Genomic DNA, 19,242 nt, shown 5'->3' on the forward strand with positions numbered 1-19,242 from the left:
TAGAAAGAATGATGCAGACCAAAGTGAGAAAGTATCCTCTGTTTATGAGGACAAGAGAAAAATGTAGTGTCTGAAGCTAAAGGTCACATAGGGCAGTGGTGAGACTTAAAACTTGAGATAATTCGTCACCAAGCTTTAAAGGACGTTGATAAGTCAGGATAAAGAGGATCCTTTTATTTTTATTAAATATATTTTTATTTATTTCAGAAAGGAAGGAAGAGGGAGAGCAGATACAAACATCAGTGGTGAGAGAGAATCATTGATCGGCTGCCTCCTGCACATGCCCCCTACTGGAGATGGAGCCTGCAACCCCGGGCATGTGCCCTGACAGGGAATCAAACTGTGACCTCCTGGTTCATAGGGTAAAGCTCAACCACTGAGCCACGCTGGCCGGGCTATAGAGGATGTTTTTAGTTCCAGCTCTGCCTCTTACTAGTTCTTACTAAAGCAATGTTCTCTGAACTTCAGTTTGCTCACCTGTCAAATGGGCATAATTTAAAAGTGTGTGAAACACTTAACTTTGAATTGTGATACATGTGTAAGATGTTACAGTGATACTATTACTGTTGAATTGATTTATTATTGAGCAGTGGTTTGACATAATAGAAGCAGCTTTAAAGATTCTTGTCATAGGATGGGGAGAGGAGGAACAGGATTAGGGGACCAGGTGGGAACGGTGAAGTGAACTCAGCCGGGGTAATTAGGATCCAAACTAATGAGTATGGGAGGAAAGAAAGGGCGGCAGAATGAGGCCTCTGAGTCCTTGATTGGGGTTTGTTTGGACACTGCCTCTTGGAACGTTTTGATTTCAGTAAGAACCACTTGTTTCACAAGTGGGCAGAGGGCACAAGCAGGAAAGCCTTATTGGATGGACCCTCTGTGGCGAAATCTTACAGGGTCCTTCCAGCAGTGGGTACATGAGGATTCATTCCCGAGATCCTAAATTCACACCCATGGCCTCTCGGACAAGGAAGGCCTGTGAGATGTGAACTGCAGAACCGGAAGCCCTGCTCTGTGCTGATGCTGGCCCTCACCCTGAGAAGCCACAAACGCATTCGCCCACGTGCCCTGCAGACCCACGCTGCGCGGTATTAATAAATGAGCTAAAAGTCGTTCTTAGGCTTCTCTGCAGTGGCTTTCACATAGTTGGGGGAGGGGCCTCGTCCTGGACCTGCTCTTAGGTTCCGCGTCACATCTGCAAGTTATTGAGCTTTTCTAGACTTCAGCCCCCGTCTTCTGAGGGCAGGCTACACGACCGTAAGGTTACTTTCATTCTAACATTCAGAGCCTCCAAAAGCTCTTCTGCCTTGTGTGTTTGTTGCTGGGGTTGTGGCTTGGTGATAAATTCTCACTCTTCCTAAGTGCTTGGGCTCACGGCCCACCTGACGAGATAGAGGCTCCGTGGCCCACGCTGCTGGCCGCCCCGGGGCTGGCTCAGCCGCTGGAGGATGGGCACTGGGTGTCCTAAGCAGCCCTTTCCTTTCCTTCCTGACACAGCACTGGCTGGCCTTTGTGTAATTGCCTCCATGTTTAATTGCCTTTCTGTATCATTTTGCTTATTCGGAAGAATATTTCTTAATGAGCTGAGATGATCTAATTGGGCCTCCATGTGAATTCTTGTAGCGTTGCTGATTGGTGTGTGAACAGTCAGCAGACCCCAGAACCAGTTACACATGTGCTCGGAAGCAGGGAATGGTTTGGGTTCTGGAGAGTTCAAGTTGCTTGTGATTACGAGTGACTTTAGAATAGTGGTCGGCAAACTGCAGCTCGCGAGCCACATGCGGCTCTGTGGCCCCTTGAGTTGCGAGCCGCAACTTGCCGACCACTGCTTTAGAACAGTGGTTCTTAACCTTAGCTGCACATTAGAATCACCTGGGAATCTTTAAAATCCTGATTTCTGGGCCTCATCCTCCGGAAATTCTGTTTCTTTGTTACTAATGTTGTGGCCTCACCCCATCACAAAGAAACAGAATTTCCCAGGATGAGGCCCAGGAATCAGGATTTTAAAAAGATTCCCAGGTGCTTCTAATGTGCAGCCAAGGTTGAGAACCACTGCTTTAGAAGGATAATTTTTAGCCTGAATTTATTAATCATTCTTTATAGCAATTGATACAGAATTTCTAAAAATAGTAATAGATATATGAAATGATCATATTTTTCAGTTTGTTTTGTTACATAATTTTACTTTGTCACTAAAATATAAACTATTACCCCTGGCTGGATGGCTCAACATCATCCTTTGCACCAAGGGGGTTGCAGGTTTGATCCTCAGGCAGGGCACATGTGATGTTTCTCTCTCTTTGTCTCTCTCTTTTTCTAAAATCAATGGAAGCATATACTCAGGTGAGGATTAAACACACACACACACACACACACAATTAGAAGTATTCATGGTGAAAAGTGAAAGTTCTTCTTAGTCCTCAGAACCCTCCTTTTCCCAAAGAGAATCTCTGCTAACTATTGGGTGGGGCCCCTTCTGAGCTCTGTCCATGCCCCTTCCTGTGTGCACATGTCAGTGTGCACTACTGTCCGGTGATGCTCTGCACCGTTCACCAGTGGGTGCCTGCAGCTGCTCTGTGCCATGCCTTAGCACTTTGCTCTACATCTTGGTGACTCTGCCCTGGCAAGACATACTCATCAATCGCTGATTATTGATAACTAGAGGCCCAGTGCATGAAAGCTCATGCACTGGAGGGGGGTCCCTCAGCCCAGCCTGCCCCCTTTCACAGGCCAGGAGCCCTCAGGGGCAGGAGGCAACCCGGCGATCAGGGGAAGGCGACGCCCCATCACACCTCTGCTACTGCCACTGCCAGCAGCGCAAGTCTCGGGCGGCCCTGGGCGGCTGGGGGGCTGAGGGGACTGGGGGACTCCGGAGGCAGGCACGCGGGTGGGCCTGGCCTTGCCACGCACCTGCTGCCCCGGTGGGGCTGAGGGGTCTGGGTGCCGCCATCTTGTGGCTGTGGGCCCTGCCATCTTTGAGGGTGGGGCAGTCAATTAGCATATTCCCTCCTCAATGGCTGTGGGTGCCGCCATCTTTGCGACAGCATGAGGGTCAATTAGCATATTCCCTCTTTATTAGATAGGATAATCTTACCATCCACTACGGATGGTTTCATTTTTTATTATGCACAGTATTGCATTGAACAGTTTTATATATGCATCTGTGTACACATGTGACTAAAACATAATTGGCAGATACAGGAACTGGAACTGTTAGGCTAGGGTTACATTTTAAATTGTCGTCCACACTGCAGTTCCCTTACAAGTCGTTCCTTCACCTGCGCACAGCCTGTGTAGAGTGCTGTCACCACCTGTCACCATGCCAGACAGGCTGGAGCCCCCATCCTTCCTCCACATCGCGAGTCCTGGGCACACTCCCTGGAAGCCTGCAGTGGGACCTGGGTTTCTCTTCCTGTGCTGGTTTCAAGAACCAGTGATATGGTGGGTTTGACTCCAGGTCTAAGCTTGGGAATCCGTCGTCATCAGAGGGCAGCTGGAGGATAGATCGTGACGTTTTATCTACAAAAGCTCCAGATTGCACATGGCACTTGCTCTTGTCCTTTATGGTGTCAGTTAACATGTGGAACAAGGGGTTCCTTGCTGAGAGGTTTGGGTGGCACTATGGGAAATACTGAGATTGGAAAGGCCATGTGTGGGAAAGGCTGAACCTTCTTGCTTGTCAAAAATACATCCCAATGCGCTCAGTAATGGCAGTTGTTGGGCAAACTTGTGTGATGGATTAGATTCATAACACAGAGAGGAGAGGTGCTGAGTATTTAGAAATGACATAAGGGGATATTAAAATCCACATACATTCTTCAGATTTTCTACTATTAAGATAGCCTCATTCATTTACTTCTTTGATTATATATTTCCTCATTCTTATCTCTGTCTTCTGAAAATGATTATCTTTCTTTTCTCTGAAAGTCTGAAAGTGGACATGTTGTAATGTCATCACCAGCTGGAAGCTGAGTTATCCTCTCATGAACACATTCTAAAACAAAGACTAAGCCAGGACGAGCGCTCACTAACGCCCATTTCATTTGGCACAAAGGGAAACAGTCCCTCTACTGAAGCAGGAGAGACTGACGAGAGCGTGCTGCGTGCGGGAGGGCACAAACCATCTGCTCTCTCAACCGCCGCTGGTCTCTATTCTGGCAACAGGTATGGAGGGTGGAACCCAGCAGAGTGCCCAGCGGCCGGAACTGCACTGGCGCCGCTGCTGCTGCGCCCCCTTCTGCCCACTGGGCATCCCCGCCTTGGCCACTGCAGCAGCAGGGAGCACAGTCAGCCAGGGCCTGTGGCGGGTCCCGGGGGCTCACCTGACACTCTGCCTGCTCCCTGAGGACCGCCTCCTCACGGTGCCGGGCGAGGAGTGCCGGCTCCTCCTGTTCAGTGTGTCAGTCTGAGGAAGAGGCACTGTCCGAACATGCCCCTCCTGTTCTGCCGGCCTCGTGTAGAACTTCCTAGGGAGAAGGAAGGCAGGAGAGGTCTCGGCTGGTGGATAACCCTGCAGCAGTGACTCCGCATGCCAAGAAGCCACACGCATGTTTCACCTGTGCACATCTCAGGTAATCAGGTCTCTTTGACAATAAGAAATCTCAGGAAACAGAGATGGCAGGGACAGGAATGTCCACAGCCCAGTGTGCTGACACCTGCTGGGAAAGTCCCTGGGAGCCACCTCCTGCTTTGGGGCCTAGGGGAGGGGCCAGTGCTCCGCTGCTCCTGTCGTCAGCAGGGTGCCTGAGAGGCACTGCTGGGCAGCAGGAATGCGTAGAACAATTCCTCCTGCGACTTAGCTGACATTCAGAGCTGTACCTATGACCCACTGTCTAGACCAGAGGTCCTCAAACTTTTTAAACAGGGGGCCAGTTCACTGTCCCTCAGACATCCCACACATGCGCACTGCGGGCCCGGGACGAATCGGCTGCTAAGCAGGACAGGCAGCGGCGGCAAAAACACCCGGCGGCCGGATGTGGCCCGCGGGCCATAGTTTGAGGACCCCTGGTCTAGACAGTCATGGAGAGCTCATCTGAGCAGTTCACAGAGGAGAGGAGCACACTTCCTGTACCGGGTTCCCCAGCCCAGAAGTCACACCAGGCGCCATCACAGGCTTAGAGGACTGTAGGTGTTTTGATATTTTGGAGCTGAAAGGAGTACTTTACATTTTCAACCAGCCCTATTACTATTTGAGAGAAACCTGAACTTCAGAGTGGTTCAATGACTCAGAAAATATTCACACCAATATTGGGTGAGATGGGTCTTGCTAATCTAGAAGTAATGCATAAATACAACTGTCCATATATTTAAACCATTATATTATGTTTTCAAAGTCAATAATGTTGTTTTATATGTAACTGCCTTAGTAGAATCTGGTGGAGAGAGCAGGCATGGATTTCAGAAATTAAAAGTAACAAAAGGCGGGTGGCAGTAAATGTCCCCCAAGCACACACTCATCTTCATGGCCTTACTGTCCAGGTTCGGAGTTCCTGCGCGGCCCAGGCTCCTTTATCTTTAAGGACCAGGGCTCTGAGTTCTGAGCTCTAGTGAGCACAGCTCAAGGCTGAGGATATAGGGGGGTGTTGCTGTTTGTCCTGGATACAAACTCCCTTCTGAACCTAGATCATTTGTGGGGTGAGTGTCTGATAGGAGAAGGTTTGGGGCATTTGCCTTTGTCATGCATAAATTAAATTTGCAAATTATAGTATAAAGAGGAGTACAGCTAGTGTCGAGAAGAATTTCTTGCTGACATTGTGTGCATACATTTTGTGTGCATGTGTGTGCATGCATATGGACGTGTGTGCATGTATGTGTGTGTTTTGAGTATTGGTAGACAGGAAAAGGCCACAGAACACACTGTTCTCCTCAAAAGTGTTCAAGTATAGACGGCTGTGTTTGTTGTAAATAAGTTTACAAATCACAATTTGTATTAAAGGTTTAATATCTATATATATGTATATTTATATATATATTTATATTTATTTATTTATTTATTTTAACCCTTTGAGTGCCAACCAATATCCTAGGAACTATGCTAAAATTGCCAAGGCATTTTTGCTGATTATACAGCAGTTTAGGGAAAAAAGTATGAATCGCAAGTAAATGAAGTTACATATTCAATATCTTCCACAAAATCGTCATCTTCACAGCAAGAATTGACATATTTAGCAATATCATCATCACTAATAAAAGCAGACTTAGAACTGGACATTGCAGGAGGAGCGCAGTAGCGCTCCCAGCACTTTTGGCAAAAGACAGGAGGAGCGCAATCGCGCTCCCCGTCACTCAAGGGGTTAATATACTACTTAATTTTAAATGAGGTATTTCTTTTTTATCTGTATACTTTATTTTTTTCCATCACCATTTATCCCTCCTATACCCTCTTCTACCTCCACCCACTCCCTTTCCCCCCACAGTCACCACACTGTGGTCCATGTCCATGAGTTCTTTCTCTTTTTTTTTTTGCCTTTTTTGCTCAATCACTTAATGTATTTTTAAATGTTACAAAATAATTAATGATTCTAGACTTTGACACAAAACAAATATTAACTCTCATTCTATTTTTCAACTTTGATTTTTTTTCAGGGTAATTTTAAAAGCTTTCTAGCTTCATGTGCATATTTCTGAATTATTCTGGTCTGTATGTGTTTGTTTTGGTAAATCCTTATTAGGAAAATTAATAAAATTTGTTATGGTTGCATTTTATAGGCAGTCTGTGTATTTCATAGGAAATTGTGTGTTATCTTATTTCAAATCTCCCTTGCTAAGCACCCTGAGTATTATCTTCACGGTGAGCTACCACGCAAGAAATGAGGGACAGTGTCTTTTAGAGGATTTATGGTAACGCTGCGACATGGAGCTGATCAGGAACAGCATGGAGAGCCCTCAGGGTCCTTCATTTGCCTGACACACTTCACTGCTGCCCATTAACACTTAGGCTGTTATTGCCGTAGACTCAGTTTAATGAGCATCTCTGAGTTTGGAGGTTTGCACCAGAAACAATAGCTTCAACAACTGAGGCACCTCCTCGCTCCACTTTTTATATCCCAGTTTGTCTTTCCTTTGTAAATACATACATAAATACATAAATAAATAAATAAATAAATAAATAAATAAATCCTCTCTAAGGCAGTATAGTTTGAAATAATCCAGATATTTTATTTTCCAATTAGAACAGTCAGTAGTTCCTAACATTGACACAATATTGCAGAGAACCTTGATAGAAAGTCAAGAAATAAATTCTAATTTACATTAATGAAGATAATGTCTTTTGTTATTGTTCTACTGAAATAAAATGGAGCTAGCATTTGGAGCCACTCTTCTTATCTCCAGATTATAATCTGTTATGAATGAAATAACATTATTTCTAAGAAATAATGACACACCTAAAATATTTCTCACTCATAAATTTTTTTCTTTTTTTAAAAAAAAATATATTTTATTGATTTTTTACAGAGAGGAAGGGAGAGGGATAGAGAGTTAGAAACATCGATCAGCTGCCTCCTGCACACTCCCCACTGGGGATGTGCCTGCAACCAAGGTACATGCCCTTGACCGGAATCGAACCCGGGACCCTTGAGTCTGCAGGCCGATGCTCTGTCCACTGAGCCAAACCGGTTAGGGCATTAAATTTTTTCTTAACTGCATCAAAGTGTTAAAGAAGGCAATAATCTTTAAAGTTGGCTGGTAATGAGTCCATCTGAATATTAAGTGCTCTTAGTTTGAGCATCAAACCTAGATATGTATTTAAAACTGTTAAATATCTTGGATTTCAAAGTAAATTAACTAAATGTTTAGAAGCATTGTCTACTTGTCCATTATGGCCTTTCACATCAGCATTTCTGAGTGAAATCATTGACACATTTCTTAATGTGGTTACTATCTTGAAATGTAACTCTTTATTGTAAGTATAATAGCACAGAGGAGGAAGTTCTGGTCAGTCTCACCTCCCTCAGGTACTTATTATGTTGTTTTGTCCCTTAGAAAATGAACCGGAAGAAGGATTGGTGAAATCACATCCCTTGGCATCTCTGAACTCCCAGCTCTGACCCACTGAGGCAGCCAAGTCTGAGTCAAAGAGCATCCCCAGGCATCGGAGTCAGGTACCTGCCCCCAGCTCTCTGGGGACTGTGCGCAAGGGCCCTCTCCCTGGGCCTCCCCACTCGCTGCTCTGAGTCAGGCCTTTCTTCTCAGCTTCCTGGTGCTTCCTGGCTTCTGGGAGGCAGTTAAGAGTTCTGTTGTGCATCTTCTCCAAACAGATGATTCTCACTAAAAAGAGCCATTTGCAGTTAAATTAGATGATGCATATGTTGTTCCTGCCACCGATGCTCCGTGGAGCAGGAAAGCTGTGCATCCCTAGCACTGTGAGGATCCTTGGGATTGCAGTGGGGAAAATGACACTGGGTCTCACATGGGGCTGTTTTGTGTGGAATCAATGCAAAAGTAGCTGGTTAGCAAAGTTAGTAATTTTAGCAGAGTTTGCTAATTATGTTTTGGAGTGCATATTGGCTCATGTCAAATGATTGCTGCTGTTCCCAGCTGGTATGGCCCAGTGGTTGAGTGTCCCCTTATGAATGAGGAGGTCATGGTTTGATTCCCTGTCAGGGCACATGCCCGGGTTTCGGGCTTGATCCCCAGTGTGGGGAGTACAGGAGGCAGCAGATCCATGATTCTCTCTCATCATTGATGTTTCTATCTCTCTCCCACTTCCTTCCTCACTAAAATCAATATTTTAAAAAAATGATTGCTGCCCAGTCAGGATACTTATAGGGAATCTCAGAGGCTAAAGGTCAACACAATTGTAATGTGACTAAACTCCCCCTCTGCAAAGTCTCGGCTTCTGAGCGTGTGCATGCCACTGACTTTAGAAGCTCTGGCATCTTTCAAGGTTCATTGTGCGGCAGTCATTTACGCGTCTGCTGACTACCCATTTGCTGTCTGATAATAGAAGTACTTGCTGCTACATGGAAACCAGATACGGGGTCGTGTTCCATGTGCTGCAGCCTCGCGGGCACTGCAGTCTTTAGGAGCTGTATGAACCGGTGTGATAGGTCACAGTCGTTCTTACCATGTTCTGTCTCTGCCCCGTCACTGTCCCTGAAGAAAGTCACTGCACTCATTGGTTCAGTTTGGAGAAGGCATTATGTTTGTCATTTCCCTGGAGTTAAAAAAGTAAAGTCTGTTCACATTGGGTGTTAAACTCATACCTGAGTTTAACGTTAGTTAAGTTTCTGAGTTGTAGATGTTTCATATATACAGGCTGTCTTGTTTTGTCCACAATCTCATTCACTTTTAGTAATAAGTTAAAGAATGTAATGGAATATTATAAAAATTCAGTATCTAAATGCAGATTTGTTGCATCGATGTTTCTGGCATGGAGTTAAATTTTCACATTTAAATGGTTACCAACATGGTTTCATATCAAGCATTCAAATACAAATCTCACCATGAATTAAAATAGCAAAACGAAACAATAGGCTAATTTCCAAAGAAAAATTCATGTTTATACTGGATAATCTTGGCCTTGAATAGGCTTCCTAGTTAAGGCATCACATTTGGTTTTCAAGGTGGACAGACAAGTTGAAGTTGTTGAGAGAAATGAAGAGACCTTAAGGCAGGTGTCCTCAAGCTACCGCCCGCGGGCCACATGCAAATACAAATATTGTATTTGTTCCTGTTTTGTTTTTTTACTTCAAAATAAGATATGTGCCGTGTGCATAGGAATTTGTTCATAGTGTTTTTTGAACTATAGTCCGGCCTCCAGCGGTCTGAGGGACAGTGAACTGGCCCCGTTTAAAAAGTCTGAGGAGCCTGCCTTAAGGCCTCGGCCGGCACTCATCTCCTCCTGTTGGCACTCCTGACCGCGCCTGTGCACACAGACCACAGTGTGTCTCTTGAACACCCCAAGCAGGCCCTGGAGGTGGCAGACTCTAGGTGTGGCAGGAACTTGACGGTCCCACAATTACCTTTTAATAACTTTCGTTTTTCCCATAGCTCTGATTTCTGAGTACTTTCTCTCCATTCTTTAAAGATTAGGGTGTGGCCTCAGGCATAATCAATATTTATTTGCTGTATGTCATAAATTAGTCCATGGATGAAATAAAAGGATGGATCTAAAGAAACAGATTAGCATTCCAAAATGGGAATGCTCATGTGTCATAACAGCGCTTCTGGAAACAAAGTATAATCTTCACGTGATCCTCTGCACAGTGAAAACGTGCAAGTCACCATTACTGCCTGGCTCAGGGAGAGCCACCTCTGTAAGGGCAGGTGGTAGATCTCAGCTCTGTGGGCCTGTGGCCTCTGCAGCAGCCCGTCCACGCCCCCATTGTCCCAGCAGCCAGGGACTGGTCCTCTGTACAAGGTCCCAAGAGTGTAAACATCTAAATGAACAGTTCCTGAGTAACCACAGCCATTTTTGGAAAACAGAATGTAACTCTTACTCTCTTTTCAAATCTTATTTCTTGTGCGCTCGCACAATAGAGTCTAAAGTCATCGTCCGCTGGCATGTTGCTCCTGGTCTGTGAGCTGTGTAGTCAGGATTAAGCTGAGACAGAAGGTGCACAGAGCCTATCAGAAAGCTAGAGAGAGCAGGTTTGTCATAGCTCGGAAGTTGGGGCGGCACCCAAGAAACCTGTCATATTGAAAGAAGAGACAAGTTTCTAGTCTTTTCATGCCTCAGCGCTCAGCTGGGACAGGGCTGTGTGGGATGACGAAGGGGAAGGTGGCTTGGGGGCTATAAAGCATGGTGTGCAGGTCCCAGTGAGGCCAGTGAGGAGAACAGTGGAGCCCTTGGCAGCACAGCCTTGAGAGTAGAAAGAAGCTCCACAGCCCGCCTCTCAGAGCCTCAGTTTTCCCGTCTGCACAATAGGAGGACGTTTTCTGCTGCTGAGCGTTGATGAGGAAGGCGTGAAATAAGACACATAACAGAGTGCTTAGTGGCAGGCTTCTTAAATTATAGCTATTGTCATTATTATTCATAAAGAACCAAGATATACTCACTGTGCCATAAAAGATTAATACATAAGTAATCTGATTTACATCTGTGTTATGCTTTCTGCCATTCAAATCAAAGTGCCTCCACTTACCGTGCAGATGTGTAAAAAATGAAGACACGCTCTGTGAACTGATGTAGAAAGATTTCAAGGATATTTTGTTAAAGAAAAAAGCAAGATGCAGAAGAGGAGCAGAAATATGAACACACATATATTTGCCTGTATTTGCATAACATTTCTAGGATAGACAAGAAGCTGATAGAAATGTTTATATGTATAGTAACTATACAGAAACAGGCAGGATTGAGGGGGGATTTTCATTGTTTGTATTCATTTTTAAATTCTTTTTGAACCATGCAAATATAAAAGGAAGGAGGATGGAATTAGGGGAGGGAGGGAAGGAAGAAGGGAGGAAGGGAGGAAGGGAGGAAGGGAGGAAGGAAGGAAGGAAGGAAGGAAGGAAGGAAGGAAGGAAAGAAAAAGGGCGCCAAGGAACTAAGGAAGAAAAGGCAAGGAGGGAAGGAAATGAATAAAAGACAGGAGAGAACATCTCCTACCAGTTTCCCTAGTTAACAGTGCATGAGGACCAGACACAATTACCTTTTAACAGCTTTAGTGTTTCCCATTGCTCTTGTCATATTTCATGCAAGCTCTTCTTTCTAAAATCCTCTAATTAAAATTTGTTTTATAAAATGTAAAATAATAAACTATATCATGGGTTATTCAATAATAGAGTTATAGTTTAGAAGCCAAAGTTTCAAAATTATTAAAAGAGTTTTCTAAAATAACGTTCAGGAAATAACTATGAAATGACAAAAATATGGAAAAAATAGCTTCAGCCATAAAAATAATTTTTAGAATAATAAAGGAAAAGTGATATTATATCTTAGTTATGTTTTATGAAGATCTACAAAGAACATACTGTGAACAGTTGGGGGAGATGTGAATATGGACTGTATATTTTATGATATGATTGAAACAATTAACTTTCTTTTTGTTACAATTACACTCAGGTTATGTAGGAGAATTGGTTTTGTTCCCACCTAGGAGATAAATGTTAAAGGATTTAGGTGTGAGTAACCATGATATCTGCAACCCCCTTTTAATAACTTTAACATTGCGGACGGTTCACGAGAATTCTCGCTTCATATTACACAGTGTTGTACAAAATATCATACTTTAAAAAGATATTAGCTTGTAAGAACATGTAATAACTTCAAAATGCAATGATATTTAATTTTAAAGTGTGCCTTTAACATTTATGTAAAACGTTTTTTGTCCTCGTTCAATAGAAACTTAGCTTAGCCACTGGGTAAAGCTAGCAATAAAACTACTGGTCCGCAGTGTGTTAAGATATCTCCAAATGTTCAGAAAAAAGTGTGTGAGAGATAGGGAAAGGGCGTGAGTGTGTGTGTGAGAGAGGGAGAGAGATCATGTGTGTAGTTATGTGTATCTGTGTAGTGTGTGTGCGTGCATGTGAGTGATTCATGTGCCCCACCCGTACTTGCAGTGTGTATAATATGGCCCATGAAGGCACAAGGTAGCCTTACCACATCTGCTTTTTTAAACATATATTTCTTCACATTCATTTAATGAGGTCACAGATAGAGTGGAATTCAAGAACTCCTTTACCGTTGTAGTGAAGGTAAACTGCCTTTCAGGGGAATTTCCTGAGCCCCGCTCCCAGGGCCCCAGCAGAGACGATCCCATTCGTCAGAGCTCCGTTATGAGCATCCCCTGACCAGCAGTGACCCCCCTTCTGCCCCTTGAGGAAGAGCAGGCCCTGCACATGGAGAGACCTTTCCAAGACAGCATTTATTCATGGCACAACGGCAAATGAATTTTGAGGACAAGGCCCTTTCCACTCTGTGACATTGCCTTGACTTGTTTAGTGCCTAATTAAAGTAAGCCTTATTATACAGGATACTCAGGAGTGATTTGTGTACATGGAGATACATTGGCAAAGGCCGAGATACAAGAATTTCCTCCTGAGAAAAGTGTGTTTGCTCTTCTGAAATTTCATCTATCATCAGTCCACAGCTTATCTGTTTCCTCCACATGCTCTGAAATCATAAGGAAAATGTCAGAATTTTGTGAACACCACATTTCTTTTAATTCATTCTCTCACAGAAAGCGAAGGGATTGTTAGTCGGTTAACACTTCTTGATGGCTACTGCCTGTGAGACACTCCGCTAGGTCTCTGTTACAGGAAAGTAAACAGAAGAGGAACCAGTATTGACTCGTCAGTTACCAGAGTCCGATATTGGGGAGCTCGGCAGGGCTCGGATCCACGAAGGAGAGTCTGTGATACGGTGTGCTTTGCCCCGTGGCGTACAGGCCACAGGCACCCAGCAGGGGCCTAGAGTGAGGCATGAGACTAGAACAAAGGGCAGCCCACACGTGCAGGAAATGAGAGCCTGGGAGGGTGCTCTGCAAGAACCAAGAAAGCAAGACCACAACAGGAAGAAGTGAGAAAAGGGAGAACCGTGAAAGATAAAAAATATGGATCTAATTCCTTGAAGAAACAGAAAAACAAACAAAACCTCTTCCCCTGCATGGCCTTGACCACTCTAACAGCATTGTCACATCGTTATGAGAAACACTAGTTGCCAGATTCCTCGGGAAGGACTAACTTGCGGTCATATCGTCCGTCGTTTCCGTAATAAAGTTCTGTTTCTATGAAACGTAGGTGTTGTCGGGGAGGCACCGAGGCTCCGTCCGCTGCCCTCAGTGTCCGTGGATGAGAGCCCCTGAGGAGCGCATTTATGTCTCTCAGTGAAGGAGACAGGCAGCCGCCGCTCTTCGTACATCTCGGGAATGCATGCCCGGTCACATTCTCTTCTTTCCGTGCGTGTCCCTTCTGTGAGCCCTCGGCAGGTTCAGCCAAACGGATGTGAGAGTCATCTGGCTTGTCTGTGTTGTTTTCGATTATTACTTTTCACTACTACAAGCACAGGGTATACATTCCATTTCAGTTATAAATCTTTACACTCTTTGTCAGAAATATGCAACTAATACAAATAAGTGTACCTTGAGCAGACAGGGTAACAGTTGGCATTCTTAGCAATTGTGAGGTGTAATGAGGTCCCCACTCCCAGAACTTGGAAAGATGGCAAATCAAGTTCCCCAAGCACCTATCAAAGTAGAAATATGCAAAGTCACTGGAGAGTGATGTAATTCGTCCAGTGTCTGTAAAATTTATTATCATCTGAATTAGTCCGGATAGACTAGACTAGCTCACAGGTGAACTTGGACATAAGCTCAGAAAGCTAGTGAGAAAACGTACTTCTTGCTCATACCACAACCTGATGTGGGTTGGGCAGCCCCTTCACTCTGTGGTTTGGCCATCTGGAATTGGTGGTGTTCCAGAAAGTAGAGGGGCCTTGAGAATTACACAGGATGTTTGGGGATGAGCTAAAATGTCATTAGTTGGAAGCCAAATGCCAGATCTCAATCCTGCCTCAAGGGAAGTTGGGAGAAGTCCATACGAGCTACTTGGACCCTTATCAGTATATTCTGTCCTGCCAAGATTCCTCGTCCTGGATGGAGTCTGTCCCCAAAAGTCTTACCAACAGTCTGATCCCTGCAGCCGGGCTGCCTACAGGAAGGGACAGGGAGCTTCCAACCTGAGGCTGCTACCCTCAGACACATTCAGATTGGTTCTTCCCTTAGAAACTGGTCTGTGACCTTGGGACTTGCTTAATCTGAGTCCATGCTGGGTAAACCACCCTGTGTGTGTGTACCTACTTCTGAAACTACACACATGGACACTGACCCTGAACTACTATTTTTCAAAGAGTGGTTCCAGGACCACCTACGTTAGAATCACCCAGGTCAGTGGTTGGCAAACTGCGGCCCCTTGAGTGTGGCTCTTCCACAAAATACCACATGCGGGCACGCACATACAGTGCGATTGAAACTTCGTGGCCACACTCAAGGGGCCAAAGAGCCGCATGTGGCTTGTGAGACGCAGTTTGCCGACCACTGACCTAGGTGCTTTTTTGATATAGATTTGTGATTTCCATTCAACACACTAGTTACATCACGATTTCTAGGAACACGACCTAGCTATGAACATTTTAAACAAATAACCCCACACATTCTTATGCACAGTAATGAAGAGCTACTGCCCTAAATCACAGCCAGTTCACCAAGTCCGTGAGTTCCATCTCGAGCTCTGATGCTGGCTTCCCACCTCAGCCCTGCATTTTCCCACAGGTCCAATGAGCCGGATTCTTTCATGTCTTAACATCTCATCACTTGACCTGGCAAATATGGTTACTCAGCCTTCTCTTAATTTGGGGTGAGGGGCTTTTTACCGTTTTATTATGGAACATTCAACACACGCACAAATGTCGATGAGCCTCACGAATGGCAAAACTTCTTTCCTCTGTATCCCACTCATTCTGCCTCCACCACACATGGCTCACTTTGCAGCAAATCCAAGTTAGTGTATAATCTTGTCTAGAAATACCTCAGTATGGGTCAGACTCCTTCAAAAAAGTCTGAATTATCCAGACAGGATTCAAAGGTCCCAGTTTGTCTCACAAATTTATTTTTATAGTTAATTTGTTTGAATCAGAATCTAAGTGAGGCCCACATGGCGTCTTACTGACATGCGATCCCTCTTTGACCTACGCAGTTTTTCTTCCTTCTCTGCCTCATAACCTGTCGTAAAGCTGGGTCATTTGTCCTGCGGATTTCATTCCTGTGCTGTCATTGAATGTGCTCCTGTGACTCCTGTCCTTCCTGCAAACTGGGGTTTCACCAGAGACCTGGTCAGGTGAGCTGTGGTTTTGTGGGTGTCGTCCTGTCGCGTCCAATGAGAAGGGAGCATGGTGGTGGGATTGGCTCCCTTTCTCTGTGGTACAGTTGACGGCTGGTACCCGTGTTCAGGTTGTCAGCCTGAGCAATTGTTAGAAAGTCACCCCGCAACCTTTTCACCTAATGTTAGCAGTCAGTGAGCTCATTTTCTAAATTCAGTATTTCTCCTGATTTGCAAAATTATATTCTATCATTTCTTCATTTATTAGCTAGAATACTTTTATATAGAAAATGTTCCTTTATCAACTAAAAATATTTTTGCCTAAGAAAGCAAGATAAATGCCTCTTTTCTTTACCCTTTACCCAAATAATCACATCCTTTCTCTTTTGATGAGGATTATAAATTCTAAGACATGAAAAGGTATTTATTACTGCAAAAATGTGATCACTCCCGAGGTGATAAAAAAGACTACGCACACCCTGATGATGATGATGAAATAACAGCCACCTTATTGAGCACTAACGACAGTGTGTGCTGTGTAGTTGGCACGTGTCACCTCACTCGAACCTTCACTACCCCAAGAGGCTGCTGCTGAGATGGCTTCCATCTGCAGAGAGGAATCCGAGGCTGACAGAGGGGTGGCTGCCTCTCCCCACGGTCACACAGCGGTCAAGTGGCAGCCCTGCGTCCGTCCTCGATAGCTCCTATGTGGGTGGTCTAGTCCAGACCGAGGTCCGGTGCCTGAGCACTTCAGACTTCTGAGTTCTGCAGCTTCCTGCATGTTTATGAGGGTAAGGGGAGAATGAAGAAAAATAGTTTCTTCATCAGCTACTCCATGTACGTGTGAGCAGTGAAGGCCGTAGCACCAGGATGGGTCTCAAAGGGTCATCTGATTGCTAACTGGCTGCAGGCTGCGGGCTTTAGTGTAGGAGTTGCTCATGGCGTTTCATTCTTGTAAGAGACACGCTATGCAGGGGACACGCGCACCACTCAGCGTCCTGTGGAGGCTCCTTAGCTGCCAGCCTGTGGTGGTCCTGGCACAGGCATGCCCAAGTGCATGCTGGCCTGATGGGCCATCCTCGAGGCCCCTGCACGTCTGTGGTCTAGTGAGGGGAGCCTGGCGCAGGGCTCACACCATACCTGTGTGAGGATAGCTGACAGGCGTGTCCAAAGCCGCCAGGTGAAAACCTTCTGATGGGATGTGATGCCACCTGTGCATCATCAGCATCCACACCCGTGAACGGGGTCTGGTCGCTTTCTTCCCGAAAGGAGAGGGGCGTGAGAAAGCAGAGCGAGGACTCACTTCAGACCCTAGTTACCGTCCTTTCTGTGTGTTCAGTTCAGGCTGGAAAACAGGCCCACGGTCACCATGCTGACAGCCCTCCCGCTTCCCCCAGCCCTGCCCTGGGCAGAGCGCCTGGCTTTGCCTGGCTTCGGGGGCGGATGTCTCAGGCGCTGTGCACTGTCCCTGCGCTGGCTGTTCCTGAAAGCCAGTTGTCACTCATAGAGGAAGAGGAGGAGGAAGAAGTCCTTTCAGAGAGGCCCCGAGATATGCAGTGTCGTGCATCAGTGCCACCACTGGCCTTTCCCTCCATGTCAGTGTCAGTGCCTTCACATCTGTGTCGGGGCGTGTGTGCATGTGTGTGTGGACAGGAGGTGGGGACGGGAAGCAGAGCCACAACTGATAAAGGCTCGTGTGCTTAAACAGTTCCCAGCGCGAGTCAGGACAGCGCGGAGCCCAGTGGAGGCTGCTGCGCTTGGACGGGCGAGTGTGATGCAGAGCGCACGCAGGGGCACGTTTCTGATGGGTGCCCGCAGGCTTGGTGGGGAGCAGCCCAGGCACGGCAGCCTGGAGCTGCCATTACTGAGGCGGCTTTGTGCCAGCACACTGCTTGATGGCTCCCTGTGAGTCTGCCAAACCTCCCCTGGCAGACTTTGTTCCAGGGAACAATGGCAGGGTTTTAGGAGTTTTTTAAAAATCTGCGGGCACACGCCAAGGTGTATGTAAGATTCGTTCACTGATAACACTCAGCCCTCCTGGCCACGGGCATGGTGTGAGCTGCGTGTTTGCTCACTGCGCTGGCGTGCAGGACAGGCGTGATGTAAGAGAAGTGAGCTTGGCACCTGCCAGTCCACCTGGAACGTGAACGTGGTCTCTGTGAGGAGAGGCCATTGGAGAGAAGAGTGGGAAGGGACGGGGCCCAGAAGCACCATCGGGACCAGGGTGCAGTCCCAGGAGCGAAGTGGCCTTCCTCGGGTGTCCAGGCTTTTGGGGATTGCAGTGCAGAGGATTGCTTTTTCCTTTACCAGCTATAAAATCCCACTCACTACTTTTTGGAGAAAGTTGTCCAAAGTTAAGATTTACCAACTACTCATTAGGTAATTAGTCAATGTCTCATTAATTTCAAGTGCCAACACAGATTATTTTTAAGTTTCCTAGTGATGGAGTTAATAAATCTTAATTAACGTAAATATTATTTAGGCAGAGTGGCTCACTCCACAGGTGCAAGGCCAAGAGACCTACCCGTTAGGAAGGGATCCTTCTTTCTCGACAGTCAGATCACGTGGGGCCCTCCCAGCACAGCACACACGTGGAAGGGGAGCACAGTCCCACCTGGGTGTCTAACTTCTGGTGTCCCACGGAGCCCCTTGAACAAGTAGGACTTGGGCTGTCAGCCAGCATTCTGGACCCTTCCAGGCCGTGTTCCAACCTCACATCTTCTCTCTACTGCCTCGCCCTCCCTCCCTCTTCTCTCACCAACATTGGTCCACCGTTTCCCACCGTTTCTGAATGTGCTAGCCCCAGCTCATCTGCGCTGTCCCCTCCTCCCACCCATTCTCCACCTGGCCTATCACAGCCTGTTTAGAGCCATCTTCCTGTCCTCACGCCACAGTTGGTCTTCCACACACCGCTGTACTCACCAGGCCAACTTCAGCTGAACCACTCCTGTCTCTAGTGCAGTTCTGGTCTCCAAACCCAGTTGACATTTTAAAAACTTTTCTTGATGGGCCTCCACACTGCATCTGGCACAGTTGCCCTCTCTTTAAAGAGATTTCCCACCTGCTCCCTTTCCATCACACCCTCAGCTTCTCCCTGTTTCTCTTCTTACAAGTTGGGCATCCCAGCCTCAAGCTGCTGCGCCCAGCTCTATGCACGCTCCTTAATCTCTTCCACTGTCCCCATTGGAAGTACCACCCGTGTGCACCCAGCTTGCAGACCCAAGACCGTCCTGACTTTGTGCTGCTCAGACCCTCTCCCCCAGTGCCTGTCGTCACCTTTCCTCTGACGGCGCCTCCTCTGCCTTCACTTGGCTAGGAGGTCAGCGTCTTCCAGTGGCAGGAGCATGCAGTGTCCCCTCCAGCGTTTACCATGCCGTGCCTTCTGATTCAGTTCCAAACACCCCCAACCCTGCCCTTCACACCCTGAGTAGATCTCATGGTCTCTCATCTGGAGCACTCCAAGGTCTCCTAACCCGTGCTCCT

At 46.2% G+C, this 19,242-nt stretch overlaps 1 protein-coding gene across 10 annotated transcripts in view; it reads left to right on the forward strand.

The window, feature by feature from the left end:
- The window catches only part of MYT1L (myelin transcription factor 1 like), a 301,658-nt gene that overhangs the window by 105,316 nt on the left and 177,100 nt on the right, over positions 1-19,242 (forward strand). For all 10 annotated transcript variants that reach the window (XM_036335449.1, XM_036335455.1, XM_036335454.1 and 7 more), the window contains exon 3: positions 7,984-8,102. The gene's annotated coding sequence lies outside the window, so the exon portion shown is untranslated. The remainder of the gene's footprint in view (positions 1-7,983; positions 8,103-19,242) is intronic.

Source organism: Myotis myotis, unplaced genomic scaffold (genome assembly GCF_014108235.1).
Source record: "Myotis myotis isolate mMyoMyo1 unplaced genomic scaffold, mMyoMyo1.p scaffold_m19_p_14, whole genome shotgun sequence".
Taxonomy (NCBI): domain Eukaryota; kingdom Metazoa; phylum Chordata; class Mammalia; order Chiroptera; family Vespertilionidae; genus Myotis; species Myotis myotis.